This window comes from Schistocerca serialis, chromosome 4, assembly GCF_023864345.2.
Source record: "Schistocerca serialis cubense isolate TAMUIC-IGC-003099 chromosome 4, iqSchSeri2.2, whole genome shotgun sequence".
Taxonomy (NCBI): domain Eukaryota; kingdom Metazoa; phylum Arthropoda; class Insecta; order Orthoptera; family Acrididae; genus Schistocerca; species Schistocerca serialis.
The window spans coordinates 433,689,818-433,710,263 of NC_064641.1; the positions used below are offsets into that span (position 1 = coordinate 433,689,818).

Below are 20,446 nucleotides of genomic sequence, written 5' to 3' on the forward strand. Positions count from 1 at the left end.
CTGCATACGACCGAGGCACACAGGGCCAACACCCGGCATCATGGTGTGGGGAGCGATCTCCTACACTGGCCGTATACCACTGGTGATCGTCGAGGGGACACTGAATAGTGCACGGTACATCCAAACCGTCATCGAACCCATCGTTCTACAATTCCTAGACCGGCAAGGGAACTTGCTGTTCCAACAGGACAATGCACGTCCGCATGTATCCCGTGCCACCCAACGTGCTCTAGAAGGTGTAAGTCAACTACCCTGGCCAGCAAGATCTCCGGATCTGTCCCCCATTGAGCATGTTTGGGACTGGATGAAGCGTCGTCTCACGCGGTCTGCACGTCCAGCACGAACGCTGGTCCAACAGAGGCGCCAGGTGGAAATGGCATGGCAAACCGTTCCACAGGACTACATCCAGCAGCTCTACGATCGTCTACATGGGAGAATAGCAGCCTGCATTGCTGCGAAAGGTGGATATACACTGTACTAGTGCCGACATTGTGCATGCTCTGTTGCCTGTGTCTATGTGCCTGTGGTTCTGTCAGTGTGATCATGTGATGTATCTGACCCCAGGAATGTGTCAATAAAGTTTCCCCTTCCTGGGATAATGAATTCACGGTGTTCTTATTTCAATTTCCAGGAGTGTATTTAAAGTACCAGGGAAGCAGGTTGCTAGCCTTACTTGCCCCGAGTCCCATTGAGTTTTACCCCTAACGGTTGAGGGACTAACCGGTGGATTTGGTAGTCTTTGACGTATGAGCACAAAGGTGACCACGACTCAGAATATGTCCGAAATGCCCAGCCTTATTCCAAAGTAACTGGTATTCCGACTGTTGGGACCACTTACTTGGGCACTCATACGTTGGCCGTGGTTCATGAACTACGACCACCATGAACAATAACGGGATGTAAAAATGCGTCTAAATTATTTTCCTTTTCGTCTAGCAAAATAACTCTCATGTCTTCCATGCGCATGTAGTGTAAAGTCGTAGCGTCATTACTTTCTGAACCGTCTATATTGCTGCCAGAAGCCGAAGCTACAAGTCACTGTCATTTGTTTGCGTCACATCTTTGATTATTCGCGTCATTTCGCGGATAAATTTCTACGATTTGCACTTGTCTCTCTGAGTTTCTGTCACTTGGAGGATGCCAATTAGGTGCCTCCTGTCCGTTGCATGTAAATTCTTGGTTGTGTCTGTTATTAAAATTTCTATTTTTCCTGGCTATCTGCATAACTACTTCTTGTGTAATTTCGACTGTATTTCTGAAATTATTGTTAGATCTTATACCCTAGTTATTTCTGTAGTAAGAATTTCTATTATTGTATGAATAATTTCTGTCTCGATGATACCGATTCCTGTTTCCATATGATTGATCATTCCGGTAGGAATTTCCGTTATTATAATTGTCTGTGTAATTTCTATTAGAGCGTCTGTTATTGTCATAAGGATGGTATCTATTGTCCTGTCTGTTTCGTCTATCATTTTCAAAATTACCGCTATAACGTCCGTTCCGATCATTATCCTTTTTCTCTGAAAATCTTTTGTGATTACAGTTACTGAAAAAATTACAAGAAATCCCGTCGTCGTTGTCATACTCAAGTTCTTGTAGCAAAGTCTTAAAAGTTTCAGTGTCGTCTTTACGTCTTCCGGCTAAAGCAATGTGTCTTATCGATTGTGGCAGCTTAGTTAAACAAATGCGAATTAATTCAGTCGGGCTATAAGGGTTGGAAAGGAATTGATTCGAATCATATATTCAAATAATTCTGCCGGCGTGCGGAACTGAGACTTTAAAATTACGCTGCATAATAAGACTATGTTTGACTCTGTCTTGCGTGTTTTCGGACCAGTATGTCGATAGAAATACATCATCAAAGTCATTTAAATTATTACAATCTCTAATAAGTGCGCGCATGAGCGTCGCCGGTTCGTTTTCATCAGTATCCTGAAAACTGTCACTTTTGGGTAAAATAGTCCTATCCGGTTATTCTTTACTAACTCCTTTTCTAGATAGATTGATAGTTGAAGAGTTGTTTCAATGGATACAAAGAATAGTAAAAGAGTAGGCAGCAGTGCAGAAAACTAAAAGGGAACTAGCACCACTACAGCTCGGGGACCTGTACATGCTACGGCACATATTCACTTAGTGTAGTGAATCCCCTGAGAACCTAAATAGCCACACATAAATTCCAGTTTGTGACTTAGTGGGCAATTTGGCAGAAGTGCGTACATAAATTGATCTAATCATGAACATGTATGTATGTCATTATTAGAATTGCGAAAGATCCTAAATTTCCGAACAGTTAAAAAGTGTTTATAGTCAAAGTTTTCGCCTCGTGGCGACAAAGACCTACTGCGTCTGTCCCAGTCCGAATGTCGATTATTGTCAAGTTCGCGCGCCTGGCGCTGTCTTGTTGCATCTCGTAAATGAAATAAATTATTTTCTTCAAAACCCGCTGCTATCGGTGATTCCAAATTTCTTCTACTTTCTTTTCCTACGATTTTGCTTACAGTTTGTTTAACTTGCCTTCGTAACGCCTCAAATTCCCTTTTAACGCGTTCATTAAAATTTCCCTGATTTTCAACATGTTTATTTATATTCTGGTACTCCTCTGCTCCTGCAAATGGGAATGAAGCTGTATCATCTGAATCTCTGTCCCCATTTAAACTAAGACTTGTCAATTTATCTGAAATCTCCTCAACTCTTTCCGATAAGTCACCTATTTATTCTTTCTGTTTATTTACGTCTTCCGTAAGTGTCGCGACTTGGGTTTCAGTATTGACACATTTAGTACTTAACTGTTCATATTGTTGTGTTAGGTTATTTATTCTGTCATTGGTACGGATTCCTCGATTCTTTCAAATATTTCTTCCTTGTCGTGTGCACGTTGTAAATGTAACTCTGAAAATTTTTGTACCATCACGCGATCTCTTTCTTCCTGTTCTCTATCCTGTTCCTTTTGTCTAATTTCTATTGAAATTAATCTATTATTGTGAGCATTCAAAATCGGTTGTACTTCTTCTCTAGTTTCTTTCTTTAATTCATCTTTCATGTTTTTGAAACATGTCCCTATTCGTGAGTCTAACCGTGTTTCCATTGTTCCCATATCAGTATTAATTGTTCCTATTTGTGAGTCTACCCGTGTTGCCAATGTTCCCATATCAGTTTCCAACCGTGTTGCCACCGTTTTTAATTCAGGTCCTAACTGTGATCCCAAATTTAATATTGCACTCATCAACTGCCCCATATTAACTGGTTCGAAATTCTTTTCGCCCCTAACATTTCCCGTAAAACTAACTTCCTTCGTCACAGCTGTAAAGCTATCTATGTTCGATACTATTCCAGAAGCTTCTGTCGTTAATCTCGTATGCTGAAATTTTTTGATTGTGAAAAATTTTGAACTGGTTCCGGTCTATTTTCCCGGCTTATTAAATTGTTCTCTACTTCATTATTCATCCTACTGTTCTCCTGTGATGGTGAGTTTGCTATGTTAACAATTTCGTCATTCTGACTATCCATCATTTTTGCCTTTTTCATCGATCGCGTAATCTTTTACAAAACATACAAAACTCGTCACTATACGAAAATTACACACAATATAACACTTTATCACCAACGATACCATCCACACGAAATGCTTCCCAACAAACACAATTAACGAACAATTAAAACCTTCACAATTGCACAAAATTGTCAAACCCGTATACGACTCATCAAAAATTCAATTCTACAAAAATACCATCAGAAGAATGACAAGACAACTACAAATGTTCAATTACAAATTCTGTATCTGCAATATAGACTACGATTACTAAACTACAAATTACTATAACAGTACTACTGTCTGCTAATTTTACTATCAAAAGAATTCCAAGATACGATCTGAAGCAGCGGTCGCCACGTGCATGGGGGCTTAATTAAAAATAATAATCAATAAATGCAATAACTGTAGTAGCTGTGTGTCCGGTTATGAAGTCTCGTAACCGGTTGGCCCTGAGTAGTACTAGCACGCAATCTGACTGCATAAAATAAAAATAAAGAATGACAAGAAATTTCCGTTAACACAATTGATTAATTAAGTCCCCTGCAACTGTAAAAGGTACGAAACAACAAAGTACAAGTGTAACTGTTCTGTGTGTCGTAGTGTGACTCAACGTACATGTATCTGGCACGGTTCTTCCTCAATACGACAAGATATTTTAAACACCATTTACAATGAACTAATTGAAAAACCAGAAATACTATAACTGCACATAGAAACCAGAATTACAAGTCTAATACATGAACACGAACCAGATGCTTTGTTGACTGAACCTATGACCAAGAGGCATTTTCATTAAAGAAATGTATATATATTTTTTTAACTCAATATATATTCACGAAAAATACACTGTGATCATTGCAACATCTTCCATCTATACATTACACTAACCGAACAGCATCTACTTTCTCGCCCAACAGAACAACAACTGTACTCGACCCTGCACCAGTGGAGGCGGCGGAATAATGATCTTTGGCGCAATCTCTGGCGCTGTGACTCAGTGTAGCCACCTTTCAACAATTTCCGATGTGATGGTGAAGTGGAAACGTGAAGGTACACGTACAGGACAAAAGCGTGCAGGCCGACCTAGTCTGTTGACTGACATGGACTGCCGATAGTTGAAGAGCGTCGTAATGTGTAATAGGCAGCTATCTATCCAAACCATCACATAGGAATTCCAAATAGCATCAGGATCTACTGCAAGTCATGCGGGAGGTGAGTAAACTTGGATTTCATGGTCGAGCAGCTGCTCATAAGCCACACAGACATCACGGCGGTAAATGACAAACGACGCCTACCTCGGTATAAAGAGCGTAAACTTAGGACTATTTAACACTTGGAAAAACGTTGTGTGGAGTTACTAATTACGGTACACAATGTGTCGATCCGAAGGCAGGGTGTGGGTATGGCGAATGCCGGTGAACGTCATCTGCCAGCGTATGTAGCGCGAACAGTAAAATTCGGAGGCGATGGTGTTATGGTGTGGTCGTGTTTTTCGTGGATGGGGCTAGCACCCTTTGTTGTTATTCATGACATTATTACAGCACAGGCCTACAATGATGTTTTAAGCACTTTTTTGCTTCCCACTGTTGAAGAGCAATTCGGGATGGCGATTGCATCTTTCAACATGATCAAGTACCTGATCAAAATGCAGGGCCTGTGGAGGAGTGGTTACACGACAATAACATCCCTATAATGAACTGCCCTGCACATAGTCCTGACCTGAATCCTATAGCATAGGTTTGGGATGTTTTGGGACGCCGACTTCGTGCCAGGCCTCACCCACCGACATCGATATCTCTCCTTAGTGCAGCACCTCGTGAAGATGAGCTGCCATTCCCCAGGAAACTCTCCAGCACCTGACTGAGCGTATGGCTGCGAGAGTGGAAGCTGTCACCACCGATAACGGTGGACCAACTACATATTCAGTTCCATCATTACCGACGGAGGGCGCCACGAACTTGTGTTATTTTCAGCCAGATGTGCGGATACATTTGATCATTTAGTGTATGTTCGCCTCTATAGTGTCTATGTTACAGGACAGGGAGAGTCCGATAGTTCCAATGGCGGTAAAACCCTGCCTTCTTCATCGTCTTGCAGCACTGAAGGTTCTTTTCGGAATGTATTTCAGCGATTATATTGATAGATTTAATTGGGTTAAAAATCAGTTCATAAATGCTCCTAGACCATTACATCTGAATATAAATGAACAACGATTTACTGACCTCATTTGTGACACTTCATCGAAAAGTAAATATAATGAAGTTTCTGTGTTGTTGTTTCGCAAGGAATCCACAAATCTGAGCCAAAACGCAATGAAGGGTCTGATTCCTTTCACAACAGCATACTTGTACGACACTGGCTTTCCGACAAGTATGTAGTCGAAATCCTGTTCAAAGCTAAACACAAGCAAAGAGCTTCGAGTGGCCATTTCTCCTGTTGCATCACGTCTTAAGGAACATTGTTCTCAAAAGCAAGCACATACATCACACAGCGGAATTTAAATTTTTAATATTCTTGAAATCCTTGTTTGCTGAAATGTAAATATTTTTCATTTCATTGTTTTCAATAAATGAAAATGTGATAAAGATAAACAATACGTTCCGTGTTTTTTAGTTCCCCTTGCGTAAAATCCTTCAAACTGATATTGATAAAACAGAGAATAGGTCAAACAAAATATAAAAAAGACTGAAAAACTGATCAATTAATTGAAAGAAAACTAAAGCAAAACACATTCTGAGAAAATAAAAGTTAAAATTCACATTTACACTGATATACATCGCTTATAAACATGCTGCATAACGCATTTGATAGATAACTTTCTACTACTAAATTAAAATAAAGTTTTGTAGTTGTTAGGGCCTCCTTTCGGTCTGGCTTGCAGAGAAAAGCATTTCGAAGGATATTAGAAACAGACGCTCTAAGTTGTTTTTCTACGTTCAGCTCAGAGTTATACTTCGTCTTCAAAATAACCAACGCATGAAATTCGGTTCTTCAAAGGTAGAATATTGAAAATGGTAATAGTGTACGAAATGCTCTTGTTTTCGGTGAATAAAACTCATCCATCCACCCTTCCCAAAATTAAAAGGGCTATTTAATAATAAACGGTTTTTCAGTTTTGCCACTTGCTGTGAACTCATCATCAGCTGAGACACTTTCGAGCGAACATTCGCCTGCAATCTGTTGTAAGAAAGATAGATAGATAGATAGAGAGAGAGAGAGAGAGAGAGAGAGAGAGAGAGCAATAGAGAGCCATGGATTTTGGTTTTGACATTGTAGTGGATAGATATTGCGAAACGTCAATAAATTTAGTTATTATTGGTAATTTTTAAAGTTTATATCTTTTTAGCTTTCGTTATGGCATGACAATTATGACTGCAAATTGGGCTCCGAATACTGAAGTACTGAGAAACGCTGCTCCACTGCAATTGTGCGTAAATAAATTTCGTCTCGTCAGCAACCACTGCAAACAACTGCTGAGAGTACTTATGTTGTTCTGTGAATTATCGTTAGGATTACTAAATCCCTTTCTGTTCGTCCCCTGACACCGCTACAAACGATTTACTACTTTAACACTGCCACTTGGGCGTAACATTGCAGAGCGATATGAAGTGGGACAAGCATGTAATTGTAGTTGTGGGGAAGGCAGATAGTCGTCTTCGGTTCATTGGTAGAATTTTGGGAAGATGTGGTTCATCTGTAAAGGAGATAACCTATTCTTGAGTACTGCTCGAGCGTTTGGGATCCCTATCAGGTTGGATTGAGGGAGGACATAGAAGCAATTCAGAGGCGGGCTGCTAGATTTGTTACAGGTAAGTTTGATCATCACGCGAGTGTTATGGAAATGCTTCAGGAAGTCGGGTGGGAGTCTCTGGATGAAAGGAGGCGTTCTTTTCGTGAATCGCTACTGAGGAAATTTAGAGAACCAGCGTTTGAGGCTGATTGCAGTACAGTTTTACTGCTGCCAACTTATATTTCGCGGAATGTCCACAAGGATAAGAGAGATTAGGGCTCGTAGAGAGGCATATAGGCAGTCATTTTTCCCTCGTTCTGTTTGGGAGTGGAACAGGGAGAGAAGATGCTAGTTGTGGTACGACGTACCCTCCGCTACGCACTGTATGGTGGATTGCGGCGTATGTATGTAAATGTCTACATTTACGTATGTGCAGGTAACGGTATTTCCAATATGGGCAACTGCACTGTTATCTTTGTAATTAGTTTTACACATCGCAAGCCGTTGAAGAAGAGAAACACGCAGATCGCTCACTAGTACGTGAATCCTACGACTAGGGCAACCTTAAGCCCTGCTGGAGCACTGACCACATGCTCTTCAAACAACGGGACCGATACTTTCCGTAGACTGTGCATTAATAATTCCTGTTTCCTTCTCACATCTTTCCAGAGAAGATTATCAAACAGTGTACTACAAAGGAAGTGCTCAGTCACGTTTCCTTACAAGCGACAATAAGTTCTCGTTGATTCCCAGGGACAGCATGGTACTATCCATTGTACTATCCAGTTCTAACGTACATGCAGATAGCCTAACATTTTACGAACGTGCAACATATTGATTCAAACAGCTTTTTCCTAGAACAACTTAAATTCTGGCATTTCCGATCACTTCCGCTCCATCCGGTGTGGGATGGTTGGGGGGAAAGCAATGAACTATAATACATTTTGTAACATCCTACTTTTCACTAGGGCCATAGTTTTGGTAGTAAAACTAAACACAAGGGACCAAAAATTAGTCACATCCATATGTAACACCGTCTCTAACTTTTATGAGTTTGCGGCTGAACCCAAGCATTAATGATTAGATCTGCTGAAGGTACCAACCTGCTCAGATGCTGTTTACTACTCTTCATCTGTTTTTCCATATAGTCCCAGATATTGCTACGGAATTCCCTTCGAGTGGTTTAGTGGGCCAATCGCAGGGGGCTTGAGTGTTCGTCCAAGCAAGATGTTATGGATGCTCTTCTGTGAACGTGGCTGTTAGCTCGATATAGGGGAGTGTCCGTAGTGGACTTGTCAAGAAACTGTAGTATTAGATACGCACGAAGAATATAGAAGTACATCTCCTGGTTCATGGTCACCGTAATCTGAACCATGGCTCTGAGCACTATGGGACTTAACTGCTGTGGTCATCAGTCCCCTAGAACTTAGAACTACCTAAACCTAACTAACCTAAGGACATCACACACATCCATGCCCGATGCAGGATTCGAACCTGCGACCGCAGCGGTCGCGCGGTTCCAGACTGTAGCGCCTAGAACTGCTCGGCCACTCCGGCCGGCAGTAGTGAGGCAATTTTGACTTTCCGCTTGCCATTCGAAGCAAGACTGAAGAAAAATCAAGAGACGTTCATATGGTCTGTCGACCTAGACGAAGTTTTCAACAACATAAATTGATACAAAATGTTTGAAATTCTGAAAAAAAAGAGTAAAATATGGGGAAATACGAGTAATACTAAGAACCAAGTGGTCAGAATAAGAAGGATGTGAGACAGGGATGCAGTCTTTCACCCCTATTGCTCAACCTACATACCGAAGAAGCTATGACGGAAATAAAGGAAGGTTCAAGTGTGGGACTGATATTCAATCCGTCAGTGACGATATTCGCTGTTGACATTACTGTCGTCAGTGAAAGTGAAGTAGAATTACAGGACCTGATGAATGAGAAGGTCTAATATTTACAGAATAAGGATATAAAGAAAACAGGAGAAAAATGAATGTGATGGGATGTAGCAGAAATAAAATTAGCGACAAACTTAACGTCAAAACTCGTGATCACGAAACAGAGGAAAATATGGAATTCTGCTACCCTGAGAGCGAAATAACCCATGTTCGACAAAGTAAGGTGGACATAAGGAGCAGACTAGGACAGGCAACGAGGGCATTCATGGCCAAGAGTAACAGACTGGTATCAAATATAAGATTTGAAGAAATTTCGAAAACGTACGTTGCGAGCAAGGTATTGTATGGTAGTGAAACGTCGATTGTGGAAAACCGAACAGAAGAGAATGAAGCGTTTGAGATGCGCTGCTCCACAAAAACGTTCAGAATTAGGTGCACTAAGAAGAAAATGAATGAGAAGGTTCTTTGCAGAATAGGTGAAGAAAGGAACGTATCGTAATCACTTACAAGATGAAGGGGCAGGATGATACGACCCGTGTTAAGACACAAGGGAATAGACTCCATGGTACTAGTGCGAGTTATAGAGGATGAAAACTGGAGGGGAAGACAGAGCTTGGAATACATCTAACAACTAAGTGATATTCTGAGATGAAGAGGTTGGTCCAGGAGAGGAATTTGTGGCGGGCCGCATCAAACAAGTTAGAACACTCATGACAGGGAAAAAAATTCAACAAAAAGTAAAAATATAACGGTGGCTCGTGTGATGCTTGGAAATCAAAGTCAGCAGCCAATAATGACAAACCGTGTATCACAGCTTTCTCCATTCCATCTTATTAAAAATTATACAATATGTTAATTCACGGAAGCAACTGTGTCATCTATAACATTATCTGCTTTATTTTTTTACCGAGCGAGGCAACGTAGTGGGTAGCACACTGGACTCGCAGTTTACACGACGACCATTGAGTTATTTCATTTGCTTTTCACCCTATCTTTCATTACCATATTGTCGACAGGACATGAAACCTTAATCATTCATCTTCTCTTTGTCTAACCACATTAGACGGAACGCTACAGCGCACTCTTTTGATGCATGTTTTCTTTTTTAAGATGATTGTGTTACTGATAGGGCTCGTATGCGTAAGTTCCCTTAATCACTTACGCAGTAAATTTCGGTTACAAGTAATAATAAAAGAAAAAGAGTGTCCTTAAATTTAAGTTCGTAATATTGTGAAGTTGTATATGAACAGATATTGCAGCAAGTTGATCAAAGGTGCCTATGGTGAAGATAAAGTAATTTTGCCGACTTTGAAGACTTGCAAGAAAGTTACATAGTTCTTGAATTTTGGTATAATTTTTGTAGTGCCTTTTCTTGCTTTTCATCAAGCACCAAAGTAAATGACCGTTGTTATTTCACAGTATATAAATGACGAACTATGGTAAGCACATTTTTGCTGTCGTCCTGGAGGTTACATAAGCAGGAGGATGAGGTCGGTGTGGTGGACAGAGCCGAAGGAGTGGTGGACGGCTTTTTCGGGGGGGGGGGGGGGGGTGAGGGGAGGGGAAGCTTACTGTGCTGGCTGGTGACCTCGAGAGCAGGCGTGCCGGCAGTTGGGTCATGGCTGCAGCCGCGTTGGCTGCAAACTTTGTCCTCTGCTGGAAACGTCCTCAGAGAAGGAACTTCTGTAAGTATCTCTCACTTTTATCTGGAGTATAACGAGTTACGCGCTGGTCCTTAGCAGCTGAAACGGCTAGATGAATTACCTCAAAGGCTTGTGATAGGTGTGCTCAAGCTGCCAATTGCATCAGCGGCGTACAGCGCTGTGTTATTCCTGACACTGTTATCTTGGCAGTCTGCGGCTTTGTCCGATGGCACGTAATAACCCGAGACAATAATTCTTATTTCACTTCCACTCCACTGCGACTTATGCTGTTAATCAATGTCGTGTGAAATAAACTTACAGATGTGCCTGAGTTCATATCTGTGTTTGTAAGTTTATACTGCGACGTTGAAACTTTTGTTTGGGGTAGAAAGAAGCATTTCGTTTGCACATTTCTTTCTAATGGTTCAACTTTCGGTTTATTTCATTTTTTATTATCGTAAATAAACTTCCTGTGGGCCGACACTGAGGATAAACTAGAACAGGACAGCATTGCTTTCAGTTACAATAAGCGGTTAACTGTAGTTTTATTTATCGAAAATCTGGGTACTGGAGGATGTAGCAGTCATATTGCATCACAGATCTAGACATCCCACCAGTGAACGGATCTGCAATGCAGATACATCTCTCCATGCTTCTTCACAGTCCTTACGGTGTTAAATTCTCAAAAAAGTTCATTTCTTCAATCAATTAACCGATCAACACCGGTAACGTTTCCAGAAGCAAATCGTGACTGATGCCATAACGGACTCGCTCCACATGAAAGAAACACCACACAAACGGCATAAGTTAGCAGACAGTGTCAAATACACATAAACACACAGAGCTCTGAACATGATAACGAAACAACGACCTCCACTCTAAGGAGTACCAAATTCCAGAAATGTAGCATCTGTCACGTTGAAGGTGAAAGCTACAATGCAGCATATGTTTGAATGACAAACAGGAATTTTAACGCAGGATATAAAGCACACATCAGATGTTCGGATTGTGACAGTAATTTTTCCATATCTGTGCAACATATAAAGAAACATGAAAATCATTACAATAAATAGTACAGAGCAAGCAACTGATCAATGACCACACAGCTATAAACACCAACTCACTAAAAAACCTATCCAAAAAGCTGGCACATACGGACACTCAACCTTTGATCGCAGGTAGCTCGATATACGTGGGACTGTTGAAAAACAATGCCTCCGAGTTTCTTATATGAAAACTCTTGAAGATTATTAAATAAAACAAACGTTATTTGCATACTACATCTTCATTTTCATGTCTACATATTTGCAGCCCTCTGGCGGCAGAAGGCTAAGAATTGTAGTCTGTAACATGACTGTCTGTAACGTAACTATGTCGGTGCGTGGGAAACGCAGTACTGTAATCGAATTTCGAGTTTGAAGAGTTCTTCCACATATGGAACACACTCTCCTACAGGGCGACACCACACCATACACTAGCGGTGCGACATATGCAACAATCCGACGCCTTGTGTTCGCTTGGCCCCATATGATTATCGTCTGTTTCTAAAACCTAAACACCTTCGATGAGTTCACATTCATTGTGATGAAGCAGTGCAAGTAGAGGTGAGGCTGTTGTCTGCTCAATAAAGTCAAACATTCTGCAGTGTTCTCTTCAACAAAATTGTCACACGTTGGCAGAAATGTATTTATCGCCGGGATGACTATGATCAGAAATAAATAATCATACATGAAGAATGACGATGTAGAATGTTAATAACGTTTGTTTTATTTATATAGATTTAAGATTTTTGACGTAAATTCGCTCCTACATGTCAGCATTGGCAAAAGTCCATATAAGAGTGACATAGTGGAAGACGGTGTGTGCGGTTTGTTTCCTGCGCTGATGACTACAGTCAGTGGTCTTCAAATGATGTAAATCCTGGGCACTGAGTACAGCGTAATGAACAACATTACATCAATGTTTACGTCACCTGAAGATCAATAACTGTAGTTACCAGGAGCAGTGTTTTTTAGGGGGTTGGTAGGCTACCTACGAGCACATCTGGCAAGGGCGAACGATTGATCATTATTTTCTGCTGGCCAGCAGGTCAGGTGTGGAACTGTGGACGCAAGACGTTTAGTCTATACTGATAGGCATAATCCTCTTAGTGGTACAGGTACGATTATGCAGGAAACATGAGGTAGTAAGTTACATGACATATCTTCGAGAAGGCGCAGAGAAAAAAAATCAACCAACACGTGAAGTGGGTAAACAGTAAGGTACCAATGATAACAATATCTGCTCTAGTGCTCCTAGCACCCTGTACATATTAGGCCATTGCTGATGTCCTCGTAAACTAAGGCGAAACGCATCTGATGAAGTAAATATTGCCAATATTCAGTTGTAGGCAGAGGGTCCTGACTAAAAAACCATTAATTTAACGCTAATATCCTCGGTGTGACCGATTAACAACATTAAAGATCTTACGTAGGATTTTCAAGACTCTATGCGTTCTGACGAACTGACATGCCAAGTCCTGTTCTATCACTGTCAGAGTTACATTATGTCAAAGGAGGTGAGGATGAGCTGGGAGGGGAAGTACATTCAAATAAAAGGACAGAATTATATTCACTATGGACTGGAATGAATTTTGAATTTAAAGACAAACAGCTGCCAAAAGGCGTACAATTCAAACAAAATGTGCTTACAGGACAGTCCAAAGCTTTTGGAATATTAAAAGTTTTGGCTGGTTTCGGTGTCTAGGCGCTGGGATATGTAGTTACCGCAATACAGGCCAAACACTGCTGAGTCTACAGTATACGGTAATAAGACACACATGAATCGAATGGTCGATGAGTTGCATCACTCAGCAATTGCGAATTATGAATGGAGCATATAAATTTATAAATGAAAAATTGCAATTAAGTAAAATCTGTAGGTACTATCTTAACGACTTTAAATGATGAGTACGATAGTAGAAGTACTTTTGAGAATGCGGTATATTTCTACTAAACACTTATTGGTGTCGATAATCCAGCAATTAAATAAAATATAAGTTGAATAACAGGGAAACTATAGATTCCTACTGCACATAATTAGTTATGAAGAACATCATAGCTCACGATATATTCACTTCTAAACGCACACTACGTCTTGACTGTAGAAACCTCGGAAGTCTCACAAGTTCACAAGTCCGCATTCTGAAGTACACTCCTGGAATTGGAAAAAAGAATACATTGACACCGGTGTGTCAGACCCACCATACTTGCTCCGGACACTGCGAGAGGGCTGTACAAGCAACGATCACACGCACGGCACAGCGGACACACCAGGAACCGCAGTGTTGGCCGTCGAATGGCGCTAGCTGCGCAGCATTTGTGCACCGCCGCCGTCAGTGTCAGCCAGTTTGCCGTGGCATACGGAGCTCCATCGCAGTCTTTAACACTTGTAGCATGCCGCGACAGCGTGAACGTGAACCGTATGTGCAGTTGACGGACTTTGAGCGAGGGCGTATAGTGGGCATGCGGGAGGCCGGGTGGACGTTCCGCCGAATTGCTCAACACGTGGGGCGTGAGGTCTCCACAGTACATCGATGTTGTCGCCAGTGGTCGGCGGAAGGTGCACCTGCCCGTCGACCTGGGACCTGACCGCAGCGACGCACGGATGCACGCCAAGACCGTAGGATCCTACGCAGTGCCGTAGGGGACCGCACCGCCACTTCCCAGCAAATTAGGGACACTGTTTCTCCTGGGGTATTGGCGAGGACCATTCGCAACCGTCTCCATGAAGCTGGGCTACGGTCCCGCACACCGTTAGGCCGTCTTCCGCTCACGCCCCAACATCGTGCAGCCCGCCTCCAGTGGTGTCGCGACAGGCGTGAATGGAGGGACGAATGGAGACGTGTCGTCTTCAGCGATGAGAGTCGGTTCTGCCTTGGTGCCAATGATGGTCGTATGCGTGTTTGGCGCCGTGCAGGTGAGCGCCACAATCAGGACTGCATACGACCGAGGCACACAGGGCCAACACCCGGCATCATGGTGTGGGGAGCGATCTCCTACACTGGCCGTACACCACTGGTGATCGTCGAGGGGACACTGAATAGTGCACGGTACATCCAAACCGTCATCGAACCCATCGTTCTACCATTCCTAGACCGGCAAGGGAACTTGCTGTTCCAACAGGACAATGCACGTCCGCATGTATCCCGTGCCACCCAACGTGCTCTAGAAGGTGTTAGTCAACTACCCTGGCCAGCAAGATCTCCGGATCTGTCCCCCATTGAGCATGTTTGGGACTGGATGAAGCGTCGTCTCAAGCGGTCTGCACGTCCAGCACGAACGCTGGTCCAACTGAGGCGCCAGGTGGAAATGGCATGGCAAGCCGTTCCACAGGACTACATCCAGCATCTCTACGATCGTCTCCATGGGAGAATAGCAGCCTGCATTGCTGCGAAAGGTGGATATACACTGTACTAGTGCCGACATTGTGCATGCTCTGTTGCCTGTGTCTATGTGCCTGTGGTTCTGTCAGTGTGATCATGTGATGTATCTGACCCCAGGAATGTGTCAATAAAGTTTCCCCTTCCTGGGACAATGAATTCACGGTGTTCTTTTTTCAGTTTCCAGGAGTGTATTTCTATCTCTCGCGACCACGCGCGAACAGCTCCACATTCCAAGTCTCTCTCGCGATCGTGCGTTCCGTACTCTCCATGTAGACATCTCCTTCATCGACTCATAGCACCATCCTCGTCACAGCTGAATTCCCAGCCACGCGGCCGATGGACCTTGTGCTGGGGCTGCCCCTCCTGCAACGGCCCATGTCCGGCACCACGCGGCCGGCCTGCCGTGCCCCCGCTAGGCGAACGACCCGAGTGGTGGCAGCCAGCTCTGAACTTAGAATATTTTCAGGGCGCCATATATCGCCCGTTACCTCACAACACGAATTTGAATAGTGGTTTTCTTGCCACGTCCCCCAATGATTTTAGAAACTCTGATGAAATGTTATCTATCCCTTCTGCATTACTTGATCTTAAGTCCTCCAAAGCTCTATTAAATTCTGATTCTAATACTGGATCTCCTATCTCATCTAAATCGACTCCTGTTTCTAGCGTTTCGTTATTTTACGATTCTGGAGCTTAACCAACCTTAACATTGGGTCCCTTCAACTGAAATTGACAGGGAGGTCACAGAACTATGTCAGCTAATGTTGAATATCAACGTAATAGTTTCAGACTGCAACATCTGAAAAATCGCTACACAAACGTATCTCTAGGTTGCCAAGAGTTTGTGCAGCTGTAGTGAGGTCAAAGAGTGGATACTTGGAAGACGCTAAAATCTAAACCATATTGTTCTGTTCTTAGTGACAGAGAAAGTTAACATGTATTTTGTTACTCTAGTTAGTTTGTTCGGTGTGTTTGTACATTGAAATAAGGTGTATGTAATTTTCATCTAGGGCGATCGAGAACTTTTGACCGTTAGTGTACTATACAGGTTGATTCAATGATGATGTTACAAACTCCCAGGGATGATGGAGAAGGAATACGTATCAATTTCAGGTAAGGACCCTGGTCAGGAAACGCCTGACTGAACATCTTCTTCATATCTCTGTCAGTGGAATGGATGTACCGGTACTATTGTTGCTAAGGTAACTTTCAGAGGTTGTAGTATGGTCCAACATAGCGAGTAAAAGTCGTCTCTAAAATGCGTACCTTAAGAGCTACGAGCACTTGTACAGTAGAAGAGATGTGTTTCAGTCGAAGTTGAACATGTGCTCTTAGCTATTAAGGTATGAGTTTTAGAACCTATGTTCACTCGACGTTTTTCCTTGTTTTGGTTCATATTACCAACTATCAATGTTGCCTACCCTACAATCTTAGAAACAAAAATACCGGTGCTCTGTAAGAGGTATCAAAACGATTTTCGCTGATAACTTCGAACTCGATCGTTTCTGGACAAGTGGCCATTACATCCAACTGATACAATTACAGTTCTCCACCATCTCTGAAAGTATTTAACATCTTCTTGGAGTCATCATGTACATTCTCTTCACAGTTCACTTTTCCTTTTCCTTGCGCTGTACAGCCTACTCATTAGAGCTCTTCATTTCATAGAGGTATGTTTTATTTTGTCCCAAGTTTCCTTTACCTTTCTCATAGGTGACGTCTATCTCTCTTCTAGTAATGATTGCATTTACTGCATTGTATGTCTCACATGGTCACTCCTGCTTTGGCATTTTTCACTTCCTGTCAATTTCATTTTTCAGACGTCTGTATTCCTTTCCGTCTTCTTCAGTTCCTGTTATTTTATACTTTCGTATTATTCTATTTCGTCTACAAAAATTAATATGTTTTCTCTTGTCCAGTGATTTCTATTTCATTTCGTCCGTTTGTCTATTTGATCTTCATTCGCCTTCACTATTTCATCTCTCTACTCTACCCGCCCGCCTTGTCCTGTATTCCTTTCCATTGTATTAGTCAACACTTGCTTAAAGCTTCGTTTGAAAATCTCCAGAGTCAATCTTTTTTTTCAATTTATTAACCTCACTTATTTTTCTGCAATTTCTTCAGTTTTAATTTGCTAACAATTATAAGTAAATTATAGTGTAAACAGGCAAATGCTTTTCGATATGATTCGAAGTTTAAAATAGGTTTTCAAAATCTATGTCTTATCATCATGTATCTTACTTGAAGCCTTCACCTCCACGTCTCTTCCACGTACACTTCCGCGTTGTTTTATAATCCTGAAGCCAAGGATTGAAATATGCTCCTATTTTTCTGCAGTTTCTTCAGTTTTAATTTGCTAGTGATAATAAGTAAATTATAGTGAGAATAGGCAAATGCTTTTCGATATGATTTGAAGTTTAAAATCTGTTTTCGAAATCTATGTCTTATCATCATGTATTTTATTTGAAGCCTTCAGCTCCGCATCTCTTCCACATTCACCGTCTTCTTTCATAATCCTTAAGCCAAGGATTGAACTATGCTCCGAGCAAGATTCTAACAGGCTGTTTAACCGTCTATTCCTCTTCCCCAGTCCACGTTCTCCTATACTTCTTCCATCTCTCCTTTCTCCTAATATCGAATTCCAAGCCACCGTTACAAGTGCGTTTACGTCTTGTTCAACAATGTGAGTAATTTCATCTCAATATACATTCTTTAGCCCAACAATGGCAGGGATAGCGGTGTGCTCCATGCCACATCCAATGAAGTCTTGGGCAGAGCATGATGTCATTGACAGAGGGTGACATCACCGGCAGAGGATCACATGTTGGATGATCGGCCCCGAAGGACCTGTCTAGTGGCGGATTGCGGAACTTTATATTTTCTCTTAAATTCTGCCCACCTGGTTGGTGAGTGGCTTCGTATCTACCTTGACTCCGACAATACACTGATGTGCAAAAATTAAAGAAAAATTAAAGAAGTATCATAGGCCAATGGAACGTGTACCATACATACAAAGAGCTGCAGCAGTGTGGTATAGAAGGTAACTAAAAGAAATATGTAATAAGAAAGACAGTAGGGACATTTCTATTCAAAGACAGAAATTAAATTAAATAAACTGAGCCACTAGCAGTAGTTATTAAAGAATGAATCCCAGAACTCAACAAAATTAAACTAAAAGAAAGATATAAAGGCCTTTTGGCAATGCAAGAGACGGGACGTGGTTCTTAACGTGGTGTGTGATCACTATGGACGAGAAACTATGCTCTGTAATGTTCTCCCATAGTGGCCACAAGTTTAATATGGAGTTCTTGTAGTAGGGCGTTTCATCCCTGCACTAGCACTTTTGACAAATTCTGGGTGGTGGTTGGTGCATCTGCACGTGCTGTAATACTGTACATGTTCCCAATGCATCCCACACTGCTCAATGGGATTTTAGTCTCAGGAACAGGAAGGTCAGTCCATTCGCACCATATATCCTGTCATTCTAAGACCCTTTCAAGACGCGCAGCTCGATGAGGTAGCGCACTGCATCCGTAGTTATGTAGTCGGAGCCAGATGTTACCTGAAACGACTTACGAAGGGAATTAATACAGTGTTGCAATAACATTGACCAGTGAACGTACCATGTTTAAAAACTTGTAGGTCAGTACGCCCTTGCAACATTATGTCTCACCACACCATAACACTTGTATCCCCAAAACGATCATTATCGACAACGTTTCTGGGTGTAAGTGTTCCCACATCTCACCATACGATGGTCGATGTAATTGTGACACTGTAACTCTCCCTTTTCTTATCTTTTCAGGAGTGCATTGGGCCCTGACATGATCTTAGTGCATCACAATGTGCGACAGCTTCCAACTGTGCAAGTGGAGAAAGTCTTGAAGCTTTAGAACATTCGGTGAATGGTCTGATCTGCTTAAAAACGTATTAAGCACGAATGCGATCTCATAATGCAGCACATTCAGAAAAGACCATCCAGCGGCTGTCAACCGTGCTGGTGGAGGAATGGAGCGCCCTGTGACAAGAACTCCTTACAAACCTGTGACCAGCACGGCAGCACGTTTCAGAGCGAGCACTGCCGTCAGTGGTGATCAGACATCCATGTCCCACCATTTGTAATGAGGAGGGAACCCTCATGAATCGCGTTGACTTCAGTGTATAGCTGGCGCAGGATACGGTGGACGATGCGCAGTGAACGGTTATCGTCCAAAAAGGTGGGAGAGTTCATTCGTTTGTTAAGAAGGCGAAGCCGACAAGAGTTTGCCTCCTTTCGGATGGTCGGCGATGACGAAACCGACGCGTAAGCCCTGAAATCTTTCTCAAACGATTTCACAGAAAATATTTGGTAAAAAATTTTCTTTTTTCTTGAATTGTAGCTTTATGTCAGGTTCTTTATGATGTGCCCATCATTTCGTTTATGCACGTAGTTACTGGGATATTTACATGTCAGTAAGACATTTCGCAAAATTCGAAAATGTTTGCAATGCGAAACAGGGGTCGCTATGATTTTGTGTCTGGTGAATATTACATAATATGTTGCTGCGTACGAAATTTAGCTAAGATATTGAATTTTATTTAGACTTGGTTGAAGGTCTCTGTCACCGATGTCGAGGAAATTGATCTGACGTAGCCCACTCATTTGCGATCGCACCGCGCCAGCGACAAAGCCAAGGTGAAACACGCACAACATTCCTCATGTTTCATAAACGTAGAGATATCGATATGAGATCTTGGCAAATGGCAGCACATGAAGAGGAGAGTATTTTGCTATACGGTTATCACGCAAAACTTCATTAGGTACTGTGTTACTCCACAAACTAGAGACTTTTCCCATGAAAGAATGTAAGTTTTAAAGGTCATCGACAGCTGGTGAAACGAGAAATGCTATGGCTTTGGGAATAACATAAGTAAAGTCATTACACTTTTATTTCGTACCGAGGGTGTAATTTTCCATAAAATTCTGACCTTACTTTTCATTCATAAACTTAATAAACCACAGTTTCAGATTTATCTCTCAACTGCGTCTGCACAGCACGTTAGTGAGGTGAAACTGTGTAAAGTCCGCTGAGATTTGGCAAAAGAAGCAAATTTCAACATGGCAACAAGAGACATGTGTAGGTTTTACTCCTGACTCTTCTCTGAAGATATAAAAAGCGTAAGTTAGATGGGTCACCCTACATGTTTTTAATAAAGACGTGTACGTACCAAAAAT

The 20,446-nt window shown here is 42.0% G+C and overlaps 1 protein-coding gene across 3 annotated transcripts in view; it reads left to right on the forward strand.

Moving 5' to 3' along the window:
* Window positions 1-20,446, forward strand: part of LOC126475037 (acetylcholinesterase-like) — a 136,494-nt gene that overhangs the window by 9,963 nt on the left and 106,085 nt on the right. For 2 of the 3 annotated variants that reach the window (XR_007586645.1, XM_050102582.1), the window contains exon 1: window positions 10,752-10,850. The exons of the other annotated variant lie outside the window; for it this stretch is intronic. The gene's annotated coding sequence lies outside the window, so the exon portion shown is untranslated. Of the gene's footprint in view, window positions 1-10,751; window positions 10,851-20,446 lie in introns of those variants that run through there. 3 annotated transcript variants of the gene reach the window in all.